General features: G+C 40.0%; 1 long non-coding RNA gene across 1 annotated transcript; it reads left to right on the forward strand.

Annotated features, from left to right (window-relative positions):
• Window positions 1-166: 166 nt before the first annotated feature.
• Window positions 167-3,328, forward strand: LOC121692382. The gene is made up of 4 exons (XR_006025256.1): window positions 167-382; window positions 1,726-1,812; window positions 2,123-2,218; window positions 3,029-3,328. It is a non-coding gene; the product is annotated as an uncharacterized LOC121692382 (long non-coding RNA).
• Window positions 3,329-21,864: the final 18,536 nt, after the last annotated feature.

Consider the following 21,864-nt stretch of genomic DNA (forward strand, 5'->3'; position numbering starts at 1 on the left):
GCATCCTGAATAATAGATGTATTATCTACAATAACGGACCCGTCTACGAAATAAAACAACCCATACATTGTGCTAACTGAAGTTAACCTTAATCTGTTCCCGTCTGACTGATGAATTTCAAATATTAATCGTCAATGTATTTAGCTACATGGTGTGGCCGCCCAAACTTCTACAAACTGATTGGATGCAGCTGCGCACACTGATTGGTTGTGGGTCCTTGGGTCCGTGGGTCCATTCATATTAGTCTTGATCCTTGAATCTTGATCTGTGCACTGGTCAACAATATTTGCTCAAATATGCCACCTTTACGATCAAAGTACAAATCCTACTTATTGGATAAGGAGAAGAAAATACCAAGACAACAGCATACAGACACAAGAAGGTAAGCGGTATCATTTGTTTAAATTATTGATGTTTTTGTTAGCTTATTATTATTAATATTGATATTATTATTAGTAGTAGTAGTAGTAGTAGTATTACAGTGCATGCAAATGCACCGCATTGTTATTCCATTGGCTTCTTCCGACTTCGATCATTATATTTTGTTATTATTCTTCCAGGCCCTAATTTGGCTTGAACCGCTTAGTATAGAAACTTGGTTCAAACTGTGACATGTTGCTCTTGAACAAAATGTTCATATGTCTACAACTTTTACTTTTTGAGATATTGAATAAAAACCAAAGATTCTAGAACAGAGCCCGCTCAAGAATCTTTGATAAAAACTAAACTTAAAAATCTCCATAGACTTAACATTGGCCTTATTACATCATAATAGCCTATTAAGGAATTAGAATGTAATCGACTGCACCTGTGCTCTCTCACTGACTGCCTGCAGAAACTTCAATGGAACCTCTTTTCTGTGTCTCTCTCCATTCAACTGGATAGCTCACTTCTCATCCCAACTTTCTTTCCCTTCACTTTCTCTCTCTCTCTCTATTTCTCCCAATGTCAATAACGTTCAGCTACTTTCCCTATTTACACTTTTTATAGCATAGCAACCACTTTCATTACCCTAGGAACAGCCTAGCAACCATCTTAAGTACCATAGCAACAACCTAGCAACCACCTGAAGTACCCTAGCAACATTCTAGCAACCGCTTTCTATAGCATAATAACAACTATAATTACCCTAGCAACACCATAGCAACCACTGTTATAGCATAGTAATCACTATAGTTTCCCTAGCAACACCTTAGCAACCACCTCAACTGCCCTAGCTACAGCTTCCAAAATGTGAACTTACCAACCAACTTAGCAACCAGCATGATTACCCTAGCAACCAACCTAGCGACAACTTTGCATGCACTGTATTTCCTTCAGGGAAAGCTTTTCTAGTTATTATTATTATTACTATTATTATATAATCGATAACAATAACATGCCTATTATTATTATTATTATTAGTAGTAGTAGTAGTACTAGTAGTAGTAGTATCCTAGCCTAGTAGTTGTCCTACTACTTCTACCATAATAATAATAATAATAATAATAATAATACGAAGAAGAAGAAAAAGAAAAAGAAAAAAAAAAAGAACATTAGTAGTAGTAGTAGTAGTAATGATATTAATACAAAATAGTAGGCATGATATATAGGATAATAGCAAGTACCAGGCCAAGCAATGGAGAAAGCTACCAGAAATGCTTGATAACTAGTAGGCAAGTTAAGTGTGGGCTATCTGCGCCATCTTATAAGCTCTATCTATACTGAAATTGTCTTTTGTTTCAGGGAAAAGGCAGAAGAGGATACAAGCACTACCTTTACAGCACTGGTGTTGAAGTCCCTGACAGAAATTTAGAACATCATGACAGAGAAGTAAGCTAGCCTTTATGATGATAAGTATTTCTTTTTGTGCTTATGATATTGTTTATTGCATGGATCACAAGGTGGTCATGGTCATGGTGATGGTGGTGATGGACATTTCAGCCAAATTGATTTGACACACTACTTATAGAATAATAATAATAATAATAATAATATATATATATATATATATATATATATATATATATATAAATAGCAAAAATTTAGATAGTTCTACCGAACAACGCGTTTCGCATACAGCGTCCTCAGGATAGCACTAGATTCAGTGACTAACTTCTACACACTTTTTTACTAACTTCAGAATGGATCAGCTGCTGAGGACGATGTGGTTGATATAGGAGAGCACCAGACCATGCAAGGGCCAGGGGCTGAGAGACCCAACCCAAATCCATCCCAGGTAAGATAACAGTTACTTACAGGCCAGCGTGCATCTTTGTGAGATTAGCCTTCCCTTACAGAAGTGATTTGCTATGTTGACTTCATGCACACATTATCAAAAAAAATCATTCCTCTCCCATAGAATAGAGTAGAATAACATAGACTTTATTATCATGTCTGCCACTTCCATGTTGCCTAACAGGTTACGAGAAAACGGAATTGAGATCTCTGGGTGACATACTGTAAAGCCATGTCCAAAGAGTGCATCATGGTACAAGTTTCTCAGAAATCTTCATCATATACTGATAACTAAGCATTTTACTACATTTTACTATATTAACGAAGCATTTTACTATATGGTCTGATGTTTGAACCCAAAATCATTGAAATATTGTGTTGGATGCCCCAAAACTAACTGTACATACAAGGAATCCCTCAAATATCTCTAAATTAAAGTTCTGTGATTCAGTGATGACAATTTATCAAAACCCATCAGAGTACAGAGACTAATACTCAACCCAGGAAAGATCCAAAAATTGTTCCAAGGGCTCCCAAACTAATGCATAGAAGGGCTGTTCATATTGAATCATATAATATTCATATAATCATAATCATATTTAGCAAAAACATATTACAAATAATTCTTTAATCATGTCTTAGATTTTGCTCGGGTAGTAGAGCAAAAGTAATGCGTACTGTGTCATTCAGATAGGGCATTTGTAAATGATTTGAAACTTGACAAGATATGACAAAGTTCAATATGTACTGTTGAGAATCTTTTGTCCATTGTACTGAATGTTTTACTCATCTCAATGTGTCATTTTTGTAGGATGGAAATGGTGGAGATGACCTTTTGTACCCTGGAGCACCAATTACCAAAGGTCAAAGTTTGCTCCTTCTAATGGCCTACGTCCTGAGGCATAACCTGACCGGGATTGCTCTGGACCATCTTTTACAGATTTTCCATGAACTTTTCCCTGCACTGATACCAACAACCTCTTATCTCTTCTATAAATCCTATGGCCAATATGGCGAGTATGTGCCCCATTTCTACTGCCATCAGTGTTCAAATTATATTGGAACAAAAGAATGTGGTTTGACACAGTGTGTTCTGTGTGAGGCAGAATTTGACATGGCTGACGTAGTCTAGAAAAGGGTTCATATTTTTTGGTGATCAGTTTGTCTTTGCAAATTAAAGAGATTCTTGAAAATCCCAACATCAGATTCCAAAGACATACATCAACTCCAGGTTCAATTTGTGATGTGCAATGTGGAGGGGAGTATAGGAGGCTAAAAGACAGTGGAGAAATAGCTGATGATGATATCAGTCTCATCTGGAACAGTGATGGTATCCCTGTTTTTAAAAGCTCTAGATGCCAAATATGGCCTATTCAGTGTCAAATCATAGAGCTAAACCCTACAGACAGGAAGAACAACATATGCGTGCCTTGTCTTTGGTTTGGAGAGAGCAAGCCCAACATTCAGACTCTCTTAGTTCCATTTGTTAAACAGCTTCAGGAACTTGAAAGTGATGGGATCACCTGGGGAGATGGTTGCACTTCAAAAGTGCATGCACTTGTTTGTAGTGCAGATTCAGTTGCAAGGCCACTTCTTCAAAATAAGAAGCAATTTAATGGTATTTATGGATGTGACTTCTGTTACCATAGAGGTGGAGGCTCATATCCTTATCTAAGTCCTGAACCCCGTCTGCGCACAGAAGTTGAGCATTTAAAAAATGCTATGAATGCTACACCCCAACAGCCTATCATGGGAGTAAAAGGCCCAAGTCAGCTGATGAAATTAGACAAATTTCAAATGGTGCGAGGCTTTGTCCCAGAATATCAGCATAGTGTATGCCTTGGAGTCACAAGACAGCTGACTCTCTCAGTGGTTAGTGGTTAGGTTTCTCTGTGGTTATATTCCACAAACCACCAGCATGGTTGGTACATAGGCACCCAAACTGAGCAGATTGACGAAGTGCTCACAAAAATTTCACCACCAACTGAGATCACGAGAGTACCACGATCTTTGCGAGACAGAAAGTTCTGGAAGGCGTCTGAGTGTAGGTCATTTCTTTTGTTTTATGCTTTGCCTGTTTTAAATGGCATCCTCCCCAGAAAATACTGGAATCATCTTTTCCTTTTGGTTTTTGCAGTGTATCATCTCCTGCAAGAAAGGATCAGAGAGGCCGAGGTGGTGATAGCTGAGCAGGCATTGAAAAAATTCAGCAGGGAGTTTCAGGGGTTATATGGCACAGCTAATATGTCTTTTAATGTGCACCTCATGACACACTTGGCTGCAAGTGTGAGGAACTGGGGACCACTGTGGGCCACATCCACATTTTCCTTTGAATCTTTTAATGGCACCCTGTTGACATATTTCAATGGCACAACTCATGTCCCTGTCCAAATAATGAAAAGGTACCTTAGGGTGAAGAGTCTCACAGAGAAAGCAGGAACAGTAATGCAAAATGCTAATGAAGATGTGAAAGATCTTTTCTCTGAACTACAGGGCAGAAAGTGTTCTACTGACAAATCTATTGAAATCAGTGCTCATGTCAGAGTTTATGGAAAATCTGTACAGACAGATGTCTCGGTTTTACACATGCTTGCAATAGATGACCTACTCGGTGTCAGAGTGAAACAAGCCTCTTACTACAACCGTTTCATTGTGAATGGAATACTGTATCACTCTGAAACAAACAGCCGCCTTCAGAAAAGAATCAACTCTGTTGTAGAGTTGCAGAATGGGACATTAGTCACAATTGTGAGTTTGGTCGTTTCTGGTGCAACACACTGTGTTTTGGTCAAGGAGCTTGTTAAGTCTGCAAGGAAGCTGTGCAGAGACACAACACTTAATATTACATCAAGCTTTGTGTATGAAGTGTCTGAGTGCAATATAGTGTATGCCATCCATCCAGAGTCATTGGCACGCAAATGTGTCATGGTTGAATCCAAGGAGAAGGTATATGTTATCCCTCTACCAAATAACATTGAACGAGACTAATGTGGATGGGCATCAATGAAATTGAGTACTGCCAATAAGTCCCGAGATTCTGATACCTATTGACTTGACATACTGTAAATACAATGTCTGTACAAAGACGTACTGTTCTTTACCTGTTACATAAAGTGACCCTTCTGTCAATCAAGTGTTTGTGCATTAATACATGATGGTAATAGTATAGACGTGTATAGGCCTACTTGTTCGTAGGCTACACTACTTCCTGCGGAAAAAAGGCTGTCCGACTAGGTCCTTTGCCAAACAATTAACTAGCCATGATTGGAATCTTAATCAAAATAACAACAATTGCTGTATTGAAACAATGTGTCTATTTCAGTCAGGTGATGGAAATAATAAACTCCATCCTCAGCACAGACGATGAACTATCAGCAAGAAAAGAGAAAGAGCTCTTCTCAAATCTGTCAAATCACAAAATAATGGTCGAATATCACTGATGATATTTCATTGTTATTTAAGCACATGCAGTGCACGTAGGGCACCAAAAACATCTTGCTCGTAAAAAATCATCATAGGCTACTGCATATTGTGGCGGGTCTGTTATTAAGCCTAGCCTACTTACTGTAGGCTGCGCAAACCACAGGGCTTTATTTTGGGCAAGCCTGCATCGAGGCAGGCCTTTATTTCATAAGCCTTCTGTTGAAGAATTTTATATAAAGCCTGCACTATCAGTTGTCCTCCTGCCGCCGCTACCACAGCTATATGAGCACGTCCCTGGATAGTGTGGCATGCTCACGCGTTATGTCTCCTTCTTGCAAACTTCACTATAGCAAAACCATTAATGAAAGCAAAGCAACCAGTAACGTCTTCATACAATAACAACTTGCCAGATATGCCTTCATGGACAATAACGTAGCAAATTAAGATATTTTTTCGTTTTGTGCAGCGCCACCGGTATCAAAAGCAGATTCCGATTTTCGTTAACCACTGTGTAGCCAAGCCTTATTCCATACCCAAGTAGCCTCAATTGAGGTTGAGGATTTGTAATTATGCGTGAGTTATTTTGTTATTTAATTCATAGGCTGGGATTACTCTCGGCAACAATTCTGTGTAAAGGTAGCCTCCTGCTTTTTCAGAAAGGGAGGCAGGCTACTGACAGAGCGACGTACAGCGGCAGAGCGACGCACAGTGGCTGATATTGGTACTGAAGTTTCACGCTGCTTCACACGTGACGTAATGCGCGAATTAAGTGGCCATTTCAAAGTAATGAATCAGCCTAACAATGTTAACACACTTTCCATTAGTAGGCTACAGTAAATGAATACATTTCTACTAAGAGCATTTGCATTTCACCATGTTTTCTGAAAGTGCTTTCATATGCTAATACAAGTTCACTTATATTGTAGTGCACTTTGTTTACAGCGTACTAAGATCACACTACCAATTAGGTGAAATCAGTATACTGTACACTTTCAAAAATTATACTAACTCTGTATTGCAAATAAATGTACTTACTAAACCTACACTAAATGACCAATATATTTTTTTGTATTTTCACATTTTTTATGAAAGTGCTCTTATATACCCCTAAAAACATACTATTTTTAGAGTGTACTGTAAGAAGTGTACAGAAGTAACACTTCTAATAAAGTGAGATGATAGTACACTTTCAAAAAGTATATTAACAATTGATTTCCAAAAATGAGACTTTCCATAAGTACACTGCATTGCCACTCTAAGTATGTCAAATGTAATATACTTTAAAAAACAAGACTTCTATACAATTGAAAATAGACTCACAACAAAGTACACTTTCAAAAAGTACAATTGAAAAGCAATTAGATTATTATAAAATTAGTGTACTTACTTTTTGGACTCTGAAGTTTAACTTAATTACATATATTCTAAAGTGTACTTCATAAAGTACACATTAAGTAGACTTCAAATAAAGCACAAAAACCAATAAGCATACTTGTTCTATACTTCATGTACTTTCTGCATATTACTAATACACTTAAGTATACTACTTTTTCACCTGGGTAGATAGACAATGAATCAGTAACTACAGCAGTGTTTCTCAACCGGGTGCGGAGTTCCGTCTGGCATCCTCAGGGGTACCGCAGAAACGTGGCTGACACTAGGTTAACAAAATTAAATTGAAATAAATGTATGCATCATCTTGGAATCTTTCTTCTGGCTTTATCACACAGTTAAGTAAATGGAGGCCACACATCATAGAAAATAGTTCAGATGAAGCTGCAATCAGTGTTTTGTACGTAGCATGTATAACGTCTCCAAATAGCGTGCAATATTGGAGGAGTTGCCGAGAATGTCTATGTTGTCTCACGGTTAATTAGCCAGCAACATGGACACCCAGATAGCAAACATACACTGGGACGGAACTGGGCCACACCTACCACAACGCCCGGCACGGATCTGCATAATGGACCTGATCCGGCATCCAAACGCACATCGGTCCAAAATTGGTCTGGATCCGTTTGACGGATCTGGTGCCAATAAGGGCTAAGACTGTCCCAGTTCCGTATGATAGTCTGTGTTACTGACGTGTTCCAGATCTGCTTATCATATGCAATACGGGTCCGCTTATTGTGTGTGGTATGGACCCGTTTATCATATATCAGCCGGCTTTATTTGACATGTGAAATGTGATTGGTAATTAATTATCCTGAAAAAGCTGTTTGCTACACATTTGCTAACAGGCTCGTTATAGGTTCACCCAGGCTAAAGTTCGTAACATTTTCCCAACAGCTCAACTGATAAACATAAGCTAGGCTACAAACACAATAGGGGGGTAAAAAAACTTTACACATAAGTGCCTTATTATTTTTTTATTCAACAACCTGGCTGTAGAAGTGCAATCTCAGACAAAGTTTAAGTTGTGTTAATTCCACTGTTCACATCGATATTCAGGCTGATCTTCCTCAGTCATCTCCATGGTCAATCTGAAACAACACATAAAATAAACATTAGCCATTTATTTTGAAAATAGTGTGGTGATTTTATCTAGACATAATAACTTGTGTGTGTGCATACTGGTTTATTAGAAACATTCCATCTTATATAAGGATATTGTTTATGCAACTGTTATGCAACATTTACTGGAAGTCATGAGACTGAGCGGTCAGAGACTAAGAGTGAAACTGAGGAGGAATGGCAGTGAAAGTAAAACCACAAACAGGGCTGAGAAGAAGTGGAGGGGTTTACAAGAAAAGGAGGCAGAAGTGAAAGTAAAACCAAACAGGGCTGAGAAGAAGTGGAGGGGTTTACAAGAAAAGGAGGCAGAAGTGAAAGTAAAACCAAACAGGGCTGAGAAGAAGTGGAGGGGTTTACAAGAAAAGGAGGCAGAACCAAAAGTGAAAGTACACATAGAACCAAAACAAACGCATACTCTGCCTGGCAACAGATTACACATAGGACCTGGTCACATGCAGTGGTGGAGGAAGTACTGAAACTCAGTACTTAAGTAAAAGTACAAATACACAGAGAAATATTTACTTTAGTAAAAGTAAAAGTACCACAATGACAACCCTACTTAAGTAAAAGTAAAAAGTACCTGCTTTTAAATGTACTTTAAGTATTAAAAGTAAAAGTATTTGCATAATGATTTATTCTCTTAATATCTAGCCTATTCTAAAAGGAAAAATCAGTATGGGCTGTGGCATTTTAATTAAGCTAGTTTTAGGTTATACTCGACTAGATAGTTTTAAGTTAATGCAATTGTGCTTACCATCTGTGGCCCAGTTTACATTCTGACCTACAATTCTAGAGACTGTAATTCTGGTTATCTACTAGGGTGATCTGCTGAGTAATATCATTCAGCAAAACACGAGAGCCTGAAGTTTAACGGGGTAGACAAGGGAAACGTCGGGTGGATCGTAATGCCAATTATGCTGATTGAACAGAAAAGTTGCTGAGAAAGGTGTCTTTATGATTAAGTTCAGTTTCACTTGCGCAGACGCATAGACATTGAATGAGCGCTCACGTTACTACCCCCCAATTGTAGGCTATGCATTTTTATTTAATCACACACAATTAAGGAATATTTCCTAATCTGGAAAATGTTACGTTTTTTCCGGCCACCGGTTCATCATTCACCGGTTCGCAAATGATCAGACGTGTGACAGAAGCATGGGCAGCCTGTAACTTCGCTGATCCGCGGATAGCAATCTCATCGGAGAGGAGGCCCTAACGCTGCAGATAACAGACAGAGAAAGGAACAGCACACAGTTGCATGTACAGTGTAGCCATGGGTCTGGTGAATATAGCCTACCGAATGCAGATGGCTACAAGCTCACGCTTTGCCTGGTCTAGACTAGTAGCTTATGTTTCTAAGAATGCACGTAGCGCTCCAGAACCCCCGGTAAAACAAACGTGTTTGTCAGAGAGAGAGAAAAAAACTGATCATAAAATGTATCGTAAAAAGGAACGATGGTGTTGTAGAAATGTAGCGGAGTAAAAGTACAGATAATTGCTGTAAAATGTAACGAAGTAAAAGTCAAAAGTATGCACTATAAATTTTACTTAAGTAAAGTACAAATACGTGGAAAATTTACTTAAGTACAGTAACGAAGTATTTGTACTTCGTTACATTCCACCACTGGTCACATGTATTCTGCCTAGTAACACACATTTTTTAATGTTTAGATGAGAAGGGTTTTCCACCAATATCTCAAGTCCCAAAACGTTCTGATTGGCTAAAAAGGGCCTGGGGACGTTCCTGAGGATAGGAACGCCTCCCAGGCCCCTGAGAGCATAAAAGAAAGAGCTCAGGCACACTCAGATCAGATCTCATCGGGGTAGCAGCTGCCACTCATCACTCTATTGCCTGACGGTTCAGTCCTGACGCTGTTTGGATTGTATTATCACTGCAATACGGTGAATAAAGGATCAACAGTCTTCAGCTTCTCTCGTCTTGGTGTTCTCCTTCGGGTCTTTGACATCAGAGTCCTAGTTGGATTGGAGGTTCGGGAAAGTGGATAGTTTTTCCACGACAATAGGTTAAGTCACAATTACACTCGTTTTTTATAATCAGTGATCCTGTTAGCGCTATCACTGTTTTTTCCAAAATAGTTATTGTGATGGCTGTTTTGCTCAAGCTAAGCTAGTAGCCCATATTGCTGGAAAATAATAGTATAACCTTACAGTAAAGTTATCAATCGCTCGGCTGCTCTCTGAATAAACCAACAGAGATAAAAAGCAGATAGCCTACCTTGAAAAGTTGGGCTGTCCTAGTCCAACCCCAGGCTGGCAAATAATGTCAAAAGATTGATAGTGAGCAAACCAAAGATCCTTGATTAAAGTTACTGCTTGAACTTCTGCATGCGTGGCAAAAATATGGGGTTGTCTCATAGCACTTTTAGATCTGACACAAACAACAATTGACTACTTTTACCACTGCTAGGTAATAATGAAAATAATGAAACAAACATATGATCAATATTGAGCCAACTATATCTTCTTTTCCAGCCTTACTGTAGAAATGAAGTGGCCATGGGAACATAGTGCACCCCCATGGTTTCTAAATTTGTGCCATTCCAAAATACCTTTTTTTTCTTTAGCAGCCAGTTGACAATTAAGTAGGGAAAGGACAGTCAATTTAGCAGAATCAGCACCTTAATTAATATCATTACATACTGTACCACCTGGGTCTGCTGTGAAAAAATGGTCCTTCGGCTCATATCTCTATCACAGGTTTGGGCCAAATCAGTGTTTTGTATTTTAAACGCAACTCCTGACTTCCAGTTGAGTTGTGGAAATTGGACCTGGGACAAATCTGTAAACCGGTGATAAAACAGCATTGCTAGCAGAGCTGAAACCTGTATCAGGAGCAGACCTGGCCCACAGTCAGATACCGTATGTCCGCTACAGGCGGATCTAAAGGCTTTTATGCGGATCCGGCCTAAAGGAAATTGCTATCTGGGCATGGTTTTTGAAAAGAAAAGCTGTATGTATCTGATGATACATCTGAATCTGAGCTCTCAACATCATCATCTTCATCCTGTGGTCATTCAGTTCAGGTAGAGACCTCCAGCAAGATTAAGAAAAGACAGTATGATGACAAGTACCTCACGTTCGGATTCATCTTCACTGGCGAGCCGTCAGGCCCTCTCCCCCTGAGCCTGTAATGTGGTATGCAATTGTCCAGGCAATGGTACCCAGCAAGTTGAAAAGACATCTGACAACCAATGGTACCCAGCAAGTTGAAAAGACATCTGACAACCAATCACCCATCACATGCCAACCGGATCAGTCATAGTGCCAGCCTGTATGACTGTTAGGCCCACAAGCAGCTAAAGAGATCGCAAAGGTACCACTTTCGAACTCTGCGCGCGCGTGTGTGTGTGTGTGTGTGTGGGGGGGGGGGGGGTGCTCCTGTGTATGTGTGTATGTTCATTTGCTGTAGTTCTGTGAAATACAGGACAGAAATTATGCGTATTAATGACATGTCGGCAGACATAGAAGAAGTGGTCTTAGAGAATATCAGGCTATGTGGGACATTCTCTTTGCAATTTCACGAATCAACCGACGTGAGTGGCTACGCACAACTTTTGGGATTTGTGCGATTTATCGATGGAGGAGAAATTTGAGAGAATTTTTTATTTTGCCGCACAAAACATCGGAAGAGTACCGTGTAACAACAGAGTACCTTGAAAAGGGAGGTCTAAGTTGGAAAAGTGGTATCAGTGTCTGCACCGATGGCGCTGATGCGATGACCGGCAATGCCAAATGTTTCATCAGCAGGATCAGAGCGCAAAACCAAAATGTTCGCACAACGCATTGTTCCCTTCACAGAGAGGCACTAGTTGCCAAGACTTTGCCAAACGATCTTTCAGATGTACTGGACGTGGCTTTCCAACGAGACTACGCACTTGTCTGTATGATCAAGTATGAAAATTACAAAAAATTATGAAATTAAATCAAATTGCATCATATTTACAGTCTATACTTCTCTGCGTTCACCTGCGCACCCATTAGGCCTACTCTCGTTTGAATTACTCTCAAACCCATGATCGCATAGATATGGCAAGCATATCAGATGAAAGAGGCTGTCCATTGGTGCCAAGTATTTTGATCCTTCTGGTTTATAAAAACAGACGAAGTGACTGCAAAATAATAACGTCATGTACAAAAACCAACGCTGCACATCCATTACTCTTGTTACAAATATCGCCTAGATATCGGTAAATATTAAAATCAGATGAGAGCTGACTAAGAGTTTGTTGCTGTGAGTAGGCTAAATACAACTTTGAATATTTTTAATAGCCGACTACTGTATGGTTAACTTTGGCCTTAGTGCCCTAACATGTGGCCTTTGTGGCCCCACCAAATATGCCCAACTGAAGGCCATGTGGTGAATGGTGAAATTCCAATCGTGCGTGAACCTGATTTTTTTTCTCTCGCAGACACGTCGGTACACCGGAAATCCGGCGTGGCGCCGGAACGCTATCAGGCCTGCAGTCATTTACACATATTCCGTCCCTTCGGCCGCCAAAAGTTGACATGTGCATACATTGTGCCAATCATGTGGTATATCGTGAATACATCGTGCCAATCGTGTTGTGATCTCGCAGCTGGAGCGAGGTTGGTGTGTCGTGATTTGTGCATGAGCAGTTCTGCCCGAAATAGAAGCCCGATAAGTGCCAAAAAAGTGTTGCAATATGGCCACCGAGTGGAGGGACTTGCCTAAAAGGACTTTGAGGAGGTTGCCAGTGACAGCAAAAAAATTCACCATTTCGGTGAATAAAATGCAGTGGAACAGTATATATGTGGTTGTAAATTAAGGCAACCATGGACCCACATGTATGAAAGTTATCAAAAGAAGAATCCCTGCTGTACTCTGGCTTTCAAAAGCCAGCATGTTAAACGGGCTCACAGCAGGGGGGAAAACAGCCCATATTTAAAGGTAACAACAAGATGTACATTTCCCTCATGCCATGTGAGGTACGTATTTAAATGGAAAGAGGAGCCAGTAAAAGGCAGTGCAGTGAGGATAACAGTTCAACAGATTGAGTAAATAACACACAAAATAAGTGAAAGAAAATTCAGGACAGCTAGCAATACAAGAAGAGGGAAAATAGCAAGGGCTGTATACAGAAGTAAGCCAACTCTAATACAGAACACAGAAAAATCCCTTTGGCAGAAATGATGGCAGGATATATCACCAGGTGTCTCAACAGAAATGTCCTCAAAACGATCAAATCAGAGATAGGCAAAGGAAAGCGATTACATGATGGTATGTTTATGGAAATGTACCTCACACAAAACATCATGAAAGAAAGCGATGTCAGATTTCATAAGATGCCAGGATACATTCAACATTTCCAAGTGGGGGGACCAGAGTTAACATTCTTGTCCTGCACCTAAGAAGAAAGGCACCTCTGACATTACACCTTGATCCCCCAGGGAGTGTTTGTTGTAATGTACCAGGTCAGAATAAAAGAGTCCTCTACTATGTTCTGACTCTACCTGGTGGTGAAAATGCACCCCCACTGCCAGTGTGCAAAATGCTGCCAAATGAGCATTCTATTCCACCAGTAACCTTTTGCCTTTTGGTTGATGCAATTTGTTCGAAACGTGTCCAAATTGAGGGTGCACCAAATAGACAGAGTACACCTGGGCTCTTCTCCAGAGTGTTCTGATGGCCTTTAACAGAGAAAGTATTGTCAGCTACCTTGACAGTGTTTTCTCTATCTGCCGGAATCAGAAGACCTGGAGAGAAATTGGAAACACCACTGTTCTCCACATATGTGCTGCACAAATCCTGAAGGCTATCAGACAGCTAATTGGTAAAAAAAAAAAAATCTGACCAAGGGTTAAAGGATTTTGCAACTTATGCCTTTGCAAGGTTGCAAAACACAACCACAATGGCAACTGCACTGGGTTTCTTCTAGTTCTTCTGTATAATGCTGACTGGCAAATATAATTCCAGCCTGGTCAAGGAAAACCTGAAGGCCTTGCATGAGGAAGACAGGGCCAAAGAACCAAGGGATGCAGAGGACGACAGAAGAAATGGGAAAACAATTATTCAGAGATCTCCCTTCTCGGCCAAATTTCTTAAGGTGTTCGAGAACAACTGGCAGAAAACGATGCCGATTCCGAGACCTCAGAAGAGAATCCCTATCATTGCCCAGCAATAATGAGGCCAGGAATGATTGTTAGGAAAATGTATGCCTCTTTCCAGGGCCATTAGAGAGAGTATGTGCCATAACTTGTCTAATGAGGTACTATTTGAACCAATAAAAGAAGACATCTGCCTATAGTGGTTAGGAGTTATAGCAACCAACATCTCAAGCGCTGCCTCGTTTAGAACTACGGTAGCCGTCACACATCAAAACTGGCACTAGTTCCGGACTCCAAGGCGCGTCAAAACATAAACTTCTCTCTGAATAAGCAATAACAACATATTGATATAATTTTGTGTACTATTTTATTGCCATTGCTTGTGTGTGATGCCAATGAATAGGGTTGGGTATCGTTTGGGTTTTATCCGATACCGGTGCTAAATCGATACTTTTAAAACGGTTCCGGTGCCGAAACGGTGCCTGAACCGGTACTTTGTTTTTAAATTAAAATGGTCTAAAGCATGAATTGCTTTTTTGTATTGATAAGACAAATTTGAACATGAAATTGAACTGTTATATTCAATTTACTATCAATATCTCATTGCTCCTACGCATAATACATTTAAATGTTAAAACAGCTTGCCATGGATGCACACAATGGTAAGCTCTGCTTTGAAGTTTACCCAGTGTAGGCGGTTTGCCATAAGGTATGTTAAAACCGCTTGCCATAGAACTGACAGGTCATGGACAATGGCATTTGCAAGCAAGCTAATCTAACAAAGACTGCTTTCCAGTTAATTCATTTCAGTGTGTTCCCAAATGCTTAAAGAAATTTCATGTCTTCCCCCATAACACACAATAGTTTTGAACATGTAAGGCTACATTATGTCGGTGTTGAAGTGTTTAGATTCCCAGCGCTAGTAGGCCTAGGCATTTCAACAGCAACTATGGCTATGCGCTAACACCAGCTGAGTTAATTAGCGATAACATACGGAGAATCTCGGAGATGGTTCCAGTAGCCTCTTTGACAGCTCAGTGACATCAGGTATGTAACCTACATATTTATGTTTTTGCCAGCTAACTTTTAACATGATCTTCATATTCATTGTGATGCTATATGCACAAGAAAGATCAATATCATGCCATTATGTTGTTTAGAACACAATGTGAAAACTCCAACTATTTCACCTTACAACTTTGCCGAACATTTCAAATAAATGCCAGTTAGCGCATTAGCAAGGATATTGTGTAAGGTATACTGTTGATGTTGTTTCATAGCCTTTTGCTTGTGTGTAGTTAGGCCCAATATGCTAGATTTTGACAGAAGCTCGTGATATGGGCTCATGCAAGCTGTCAAATACTGTCCACTCGCCTATGTGATGCACCCCTCTGGTTTATACATCCAGTGTTTGTTAGCTAACTGTAGCCTATCTGGGTGTGTTGCTATCAGAGCAAGACGTTAGAGATGGCGCATGGCATGCAGTGGTGCCTCCTATAAAAAAATTAATTAAAAAAAACAACGCGATTTAAGCACCAAAATGGGGCACCGAAATCCACGTTGTTATTTGATGCAGTTACTACCGTTTGCGTCGGCACCGGTGCCATATTAGAACCGTGTTTCGGTGCCCAACCCTACCAATGAAACACTCGGACACAGAATAAATAGTTTTCCCTGTTAAGCTAGCTAGCAGCTAAGGACTCCCCAGTAAACAAAATAACGTCCCCCCCGAACATCCCCTCCTCGACAATGTGTAGGGTTCCCGTTACAACCCGCAAACATTTAAGACTTTGAGGGAACGTACTTCTAGTTGTCACCGTGACGTTATGCGCGGGACGTTTATATTCCAGCAAAAAAAAAAACATGAGATGTGACTACCCGTTTCACGTCCTCCTTTATAATATGAAGTTATGTAGTCATGGAACTTTATACCGGATTAGATGTGATACTTTCACATCTACAGTGTCTTTTTCATAATAAACTAATAAGATTTTTTTTAATGGCCATATTCCATAATTGTAGCCTAATGTAGTAAATGAATTGCAATACATGCTGGAAAATGAAATAAAGGGCCAATCTCAATTCTCTATTTTACCCCTTCCCCTTAGTTTTGCGCGTGCACGTGAGACGAAGGGCTATCTCAATTCTCATTTTGATCGAGACAACAAACAAACAAACAACAAACAAAAATACAAAGTATGTGATGTTCCATTAAAGAAAAAAACCTTACATCTTCAATGTAAATGCAAGGCAATGAATACATAATGTATTTGTTATTATTTACTTTTGTGTGTGCTGTGTCTCCTTCCAGGAGCTAAGAACTCCTAAAACAGTGGCAGGTACTGACAGGGGGGAAGTGACCGCTGCGACCTGGCAGTATTATGAGGAGATGCATGAGGTGTGACATATATATATATATATATATATATATATATATATATATATATATATAGCAACAGATTTGTGACAAGATATCTTGTTCCTTTAAGAGATTGAGCCCTCATCTGCTGCCAGCACCTCAGTCTCAACCCTCTACCTCTGCAGCCATGCCTCAAACCTCTACCTCTGCCATGGAAAGCCCCCCAAAAAGAGAAGATACAACCCTATCCTGGATTACCTCATTGAGGAGTTGCATAAAGAGTAGGGCTGTCACGATTCTCCAAATCCTCGATTCGATGTAATTTTCGATTTTAAAGTCACGTTTCGATTTTCAATCTTTTTTTTAAAAATATTACTATTAATGCATTCCTTATATGTTATTTACTATTTTTGGCCTTTTCCTTTTCTGTTTCGGGGGGCTTTTATTTTGAAACCGCTTATTATTTTGAAACCGTTCCAATCGCAAGGTTGTAATGTAAACAGAACTAACATTAGGCTAAAACAGAGACGTGAACATAGTGAAATGAAACAACACAGAATGATAATTTGATTGTTTCAGCACACTCCGAAGAGACCCAAGGTTAGTGTTCATGGAATATGTACATGTGCATTTTAAGCTTTAAAGTAACTTTGGACTGTAACTACAGTAGATCACCTTTTCACTTGCTAAGTTGAGTAGGCTAACTTAGTTTTAATTGACGTGAATGAATGAATACTTCCACACCAGTGATTTCAAAGTAGCAAGAGGGGCTTCGATTTCGGTAGGTTGATGTGTATTTTTTAACTGGCTGCAGCCTAAAATTAGAGGAGTGTTGATGCTGCAGTTCAGCACATGCGTGTTTGTGCGTTTTGGCATACATGCTGGACGTGACATTGAGGGTGGGACTGCATCGGCGATTCTACTTTTAAGTTCGAGATTGAGATGTAATTTCGATTGATTTCGATATAAAATCGAAATCGTGACACCCTTAATAAAGAGCAGAGGCGCCATGAGGAGAGTGAGGCCCAAACCAAGAGTTTCTAGAACCTCTTTGAGAAAATGGTCAATAAACTGTATTTTTTGTTTATGTTTGCTATTTGCACTTTCTCAGTTTTATACATTTCAGTGCCTTTTTTATATATGTGTTTTTTTTTGTAATGGTTCTGTGTTATAATATATTTTTTATATAATGTGTTTGTCCGTTATGTTTATTTTATTGGGCAATAAAGAGAAATGTTGGTTAACAAAGACATTGTTTCTGAACATCAATGAAATTCAAAATAGTAATAACTGAAAAAGATATACAAAACACCATGCAATGTGTATGAAAAATATAGTACGCAGATTAGAACATCTGCATTCATATCCACCACCACCACCATCAAAGAGAACATAAAACAACTACAACATATTTACATGCATATAAAACCTGTCATGTTCACGGGGCTTGCACATTGCCTGAAACTAGAGCAGCTAGTCTGTTTCTTGTGTTTTTCCAGAGGTTTCATTGTATGCAATTGGTTCACGGGGAGGGTGGGGGTCATACCTATCCCTTTAAATGTCTTCATCTGGAATCAGTGTCACCATTGTTCATACACACATTGTGCAAAAAGGCACAGGAAGCAATTACCTGTGGTGCAAATGTGGGCTTCACCTCCAAAGCTCTGAAAACCTGGTCCACCTGGTCTTCATCATGCCAAACGCCCTTTCAAATTATGCTGTACCCTTTGAGTGATGGTGGTTAAAGGACAAATTCGGTATTTTACACTTACACACACTTACACACTCGTTTACAAACACGTGAAACTCACCGAGTGGTCAGGGGTGTTCACTGATATGCTCACACAAAAATCACTGCAAAAGATGCTTTCCAACAGGTTTTATCGTAGTTTTTGTGCAACTCCATTGACTTGTATTGGATGTGCTGTGAGGTACGGTATTACTCCACCGCAGGAAACGGAAATGGGGTTGTTTGTAATCTTTCTGTAGTCTTATGCAGTCGCGGTATCGTATAGGCTATGCTATCCAAACATTTTTAAAAGATCAAAGTTAGCGCTACGATGTATGTACAAAGCATATGCTATTCTGGGCTAACACATCAGATCTGACTTCATATGACATAATAGAGTATGGCAATTCCTTAGTCACGTCCATGGCTAATGCTAAAATGTCTTGGAACTTACACGATGTGAATGATAGCAGAAGACAAATGTGTGTTGCATTTCAGACTTTTTAATTCCCGCGAGGGTCTAACAGGTGCGATAATTCAAAATCCCCATGTTATTTTCCCATTGGAAAAATCGCCAGATACCGGATGTCAAAGATGGCAGCTTTTTTGTAGGCGAACTTCAGAGGTCTATGCCAGTGGTTTGCTTGTAATTGGCAAGTGTACGCAAAGCTGCATTATCGCCACCAACTGGTCTGGAGTGTCTATTATTCAAGCTCTCAACGGAAGAATGTACGGTTGTGAGGCATTTAGAAAAATAGCTCCACAGTTTTACAACGAATGGTAAAACACCTGTTGGACAGCATCTTTTGCAGCGATTTTTGTGTGAGCATGTTAGTGAACACCCCTGACCACTCAGTGAGTTTCACGTCTTTGTAAACAATAGTTTAATGCATTTTAGGAAGGATTGTTCGGGCACTATGACAGAAACCGAACATTCTCAGACCAGGAGCATATGTCCAAATTTTAACCGCTCTATTGGGGTTCACCCGTTATTACGACAACCCTCTATTACGACATACCGTTATTACGACATGCCTCTATTTAGACATGCCCCTACTATTTTTTTTAGTACCGCTATTGCGACATGACCTATCCTCATTTTCAATTTATCTCTGCAGTTTCTGTATCCTATCAAATTCCAACATCCTAGATGCATGGATGAGCTGTAGTCATGTCATCTGCACCTGCAGCTACATCAACAATCCGCCCGATCCATCCGATGTTAATCCACTCCAAACAATGTTTTTCCTAATAATTGATATCGGCACACATTTCAGTCAAAACCTGGTGTGATTTTTAGGTGATTTTGAACTGGCCATGTGAATAAATGTTACACATGATGTAAAACACAGGTAGCTCTCCTCACTTTATTCTCTAAGCTCTCAGGGGAAAACGGTCGGAAACTCCATGCATCAAACAAACTCTATGCGTGCAGGCCAGTAGTCCTATATTAATTGATTAGGCTAATTAATGACCTTCAATCAATAGCCAATTGCATGCACGCATGCATCATCATGGCCCTATAATGGGGCAAAGACAGGCGGGATATCCGACGCTCCTTTTGCAGTAAACCACTTCACAACGAACGTTCAAATAACCCCCAGAGAGTCGCAGTAGTGGCCCGCTTGAAAATTAATGTTAATGCCGCCACTTCGACAATTAGATGCCAATGTCTAAGTAGCGGCATGTCGGAATAGCAGCATGTAACCGTTCTTTCATCAGAAACAAGAATGATGTAGCCCGTTGGAGGATACCGTCTCGCGGTATAAAAACTGCTGTTTTTCATAATGTCCAGAAACCTGCCATTCACATATTGCCTGCATGTTGACGGAGTAAAAACCTTTATAATTCAAATAATCTAATCTGTGAGGCTGTGGGGGTTTTATCCGTATGTGGCTGCCATCAATTGCTCCAACCACATTGTGGAATGCAGGGGTTTGTGAAATGTCTGCAAATCCCTGACCAACTGCAGGCAGGTCCACTGTTGCAGGGAAGCGGATTGCTCTACCCAGATTGTCCCATATGTTCTGGGCCACTTTGTGGATGAGGCGACGAACTGTAGGCTTTGGAACATTAGACACGGCACACCACCCTATAAGAGAGTCCATGTCCCAGCCAAAAGGTGTATATGAGCACTTCCATCTCATTACCCCAGCCATAGTCCTGTTCCCTTTGCAAAAGCCTGAGGCGGAAATGCTGTCCTTTTCCATGTAATCTCCAACGGTCCCCTATTTCTCAAAAAGTATAAACTTTTTAAAAAATCTGAATAATAGCTCTATTGCCCCACTCCAGACCTTCAGAACGGTTATTTCAACATGTCTGTACGTTAAGCGGTTAGAGTCGCATTCATTCTTGAAAAGGTAAAAAGAAAAGGTGGAAAAAGAAAGCCAGGGGCCTCATGTACAAAGACTTGCGTGGATTTCATACCAAAACATTGCGTACGCGTAAACCTGAAAAGTAGCGTACGCACAAAAAAATCCTGATGTATAAAACTGTGCGTACGCAGCACTCCACGCAGCTTTTCTTTGTACATCCCAATTAACGTGAAAGCGCACATGCACGAGCATTACACTCCACCCTCTCTCCTCCCTCAATCACACTCATTTTAATATGCTAACTAGGACATTCCAGAGCGCAGACCTCTGTGAAGACAAAATGGCCTATCCCGCAATATTAATAACAATGAAAACTCATCTGTGGATCCATTCATACTCAAACCTGTTGCAAAGTTTAATAATTGAAATCATCAAATGAATAAAAAAGTTTATTTCCAGCGAATGCGAGGTAGAAGTGCTTATCTGACGAAATGGCAAAAATCTTACGTCTTTATCATCTGTAATTAATAACAAAACAAAAACAGTAGTGGCAGAGCATGGCAGCGGTTAGGCTGAGACCGTGGCAGAATTATTGGTCAGTCTGCAAGTAGGTGACAGGGTTCGCATAACTGGGTTTGAATGCATTTGGACCATGACAACATAACTGCATTTATTAAAAAATCATTCAATCAATTGTGTCCAAGTACCACGCATCGTGCACCCGAATGGAATAAACTCAGTTGATCCAGGCCACCTCGCCACAACATTACGATTTCTGGATCATATCCCTATATTTGCACACAAGTGTGACAATAATGCGAATGCTTACTCGAGGAAAGTCAAAGTAGCCATGCAGTCAATCAGGGAAATATCTTATATTCGCACGTATTAGCCATCCTATCTATTCACATGCATGATCCTGTCCCATATGTATTTCTCAACCTGGTCTCATTAGGGAAACGTTCCCCTGGGACCGTTTTGGCAAACCCAGCCAAACGTTCCACCAGATACGTTTCTGAGGTGCAAACTAGCCAGCGGGGGTGCTAAAGAGAGACGTTTAGACGTTGTTTACTACACTTAGGTCTGGTCAAACTAAATTGTAGCTTACACAAGCTCAGCAGTATTCTTTGGTTACCAAACCAAAGTTTTGGATTAATAGTGCCTATATATACGTTTTACAAAATATAAGGGCACAAACCCCGAACTGCTGTCTATGCCAC

The sequence above is a fragment of the Alosa sapidissima genome, chromosome 2 (genome assembly GCF_018492685.1).
Source record: "Alosa sapidissima isolate fAloSap1 chromosome 2, fAloSap1.pri, whole genome shotgun sequence".
NCBI lineage: Eukaryota > Metazoa > Chordata > Actinopteri > Clupeiformes > Clupeidae > Alosa > Alosa sapidissima.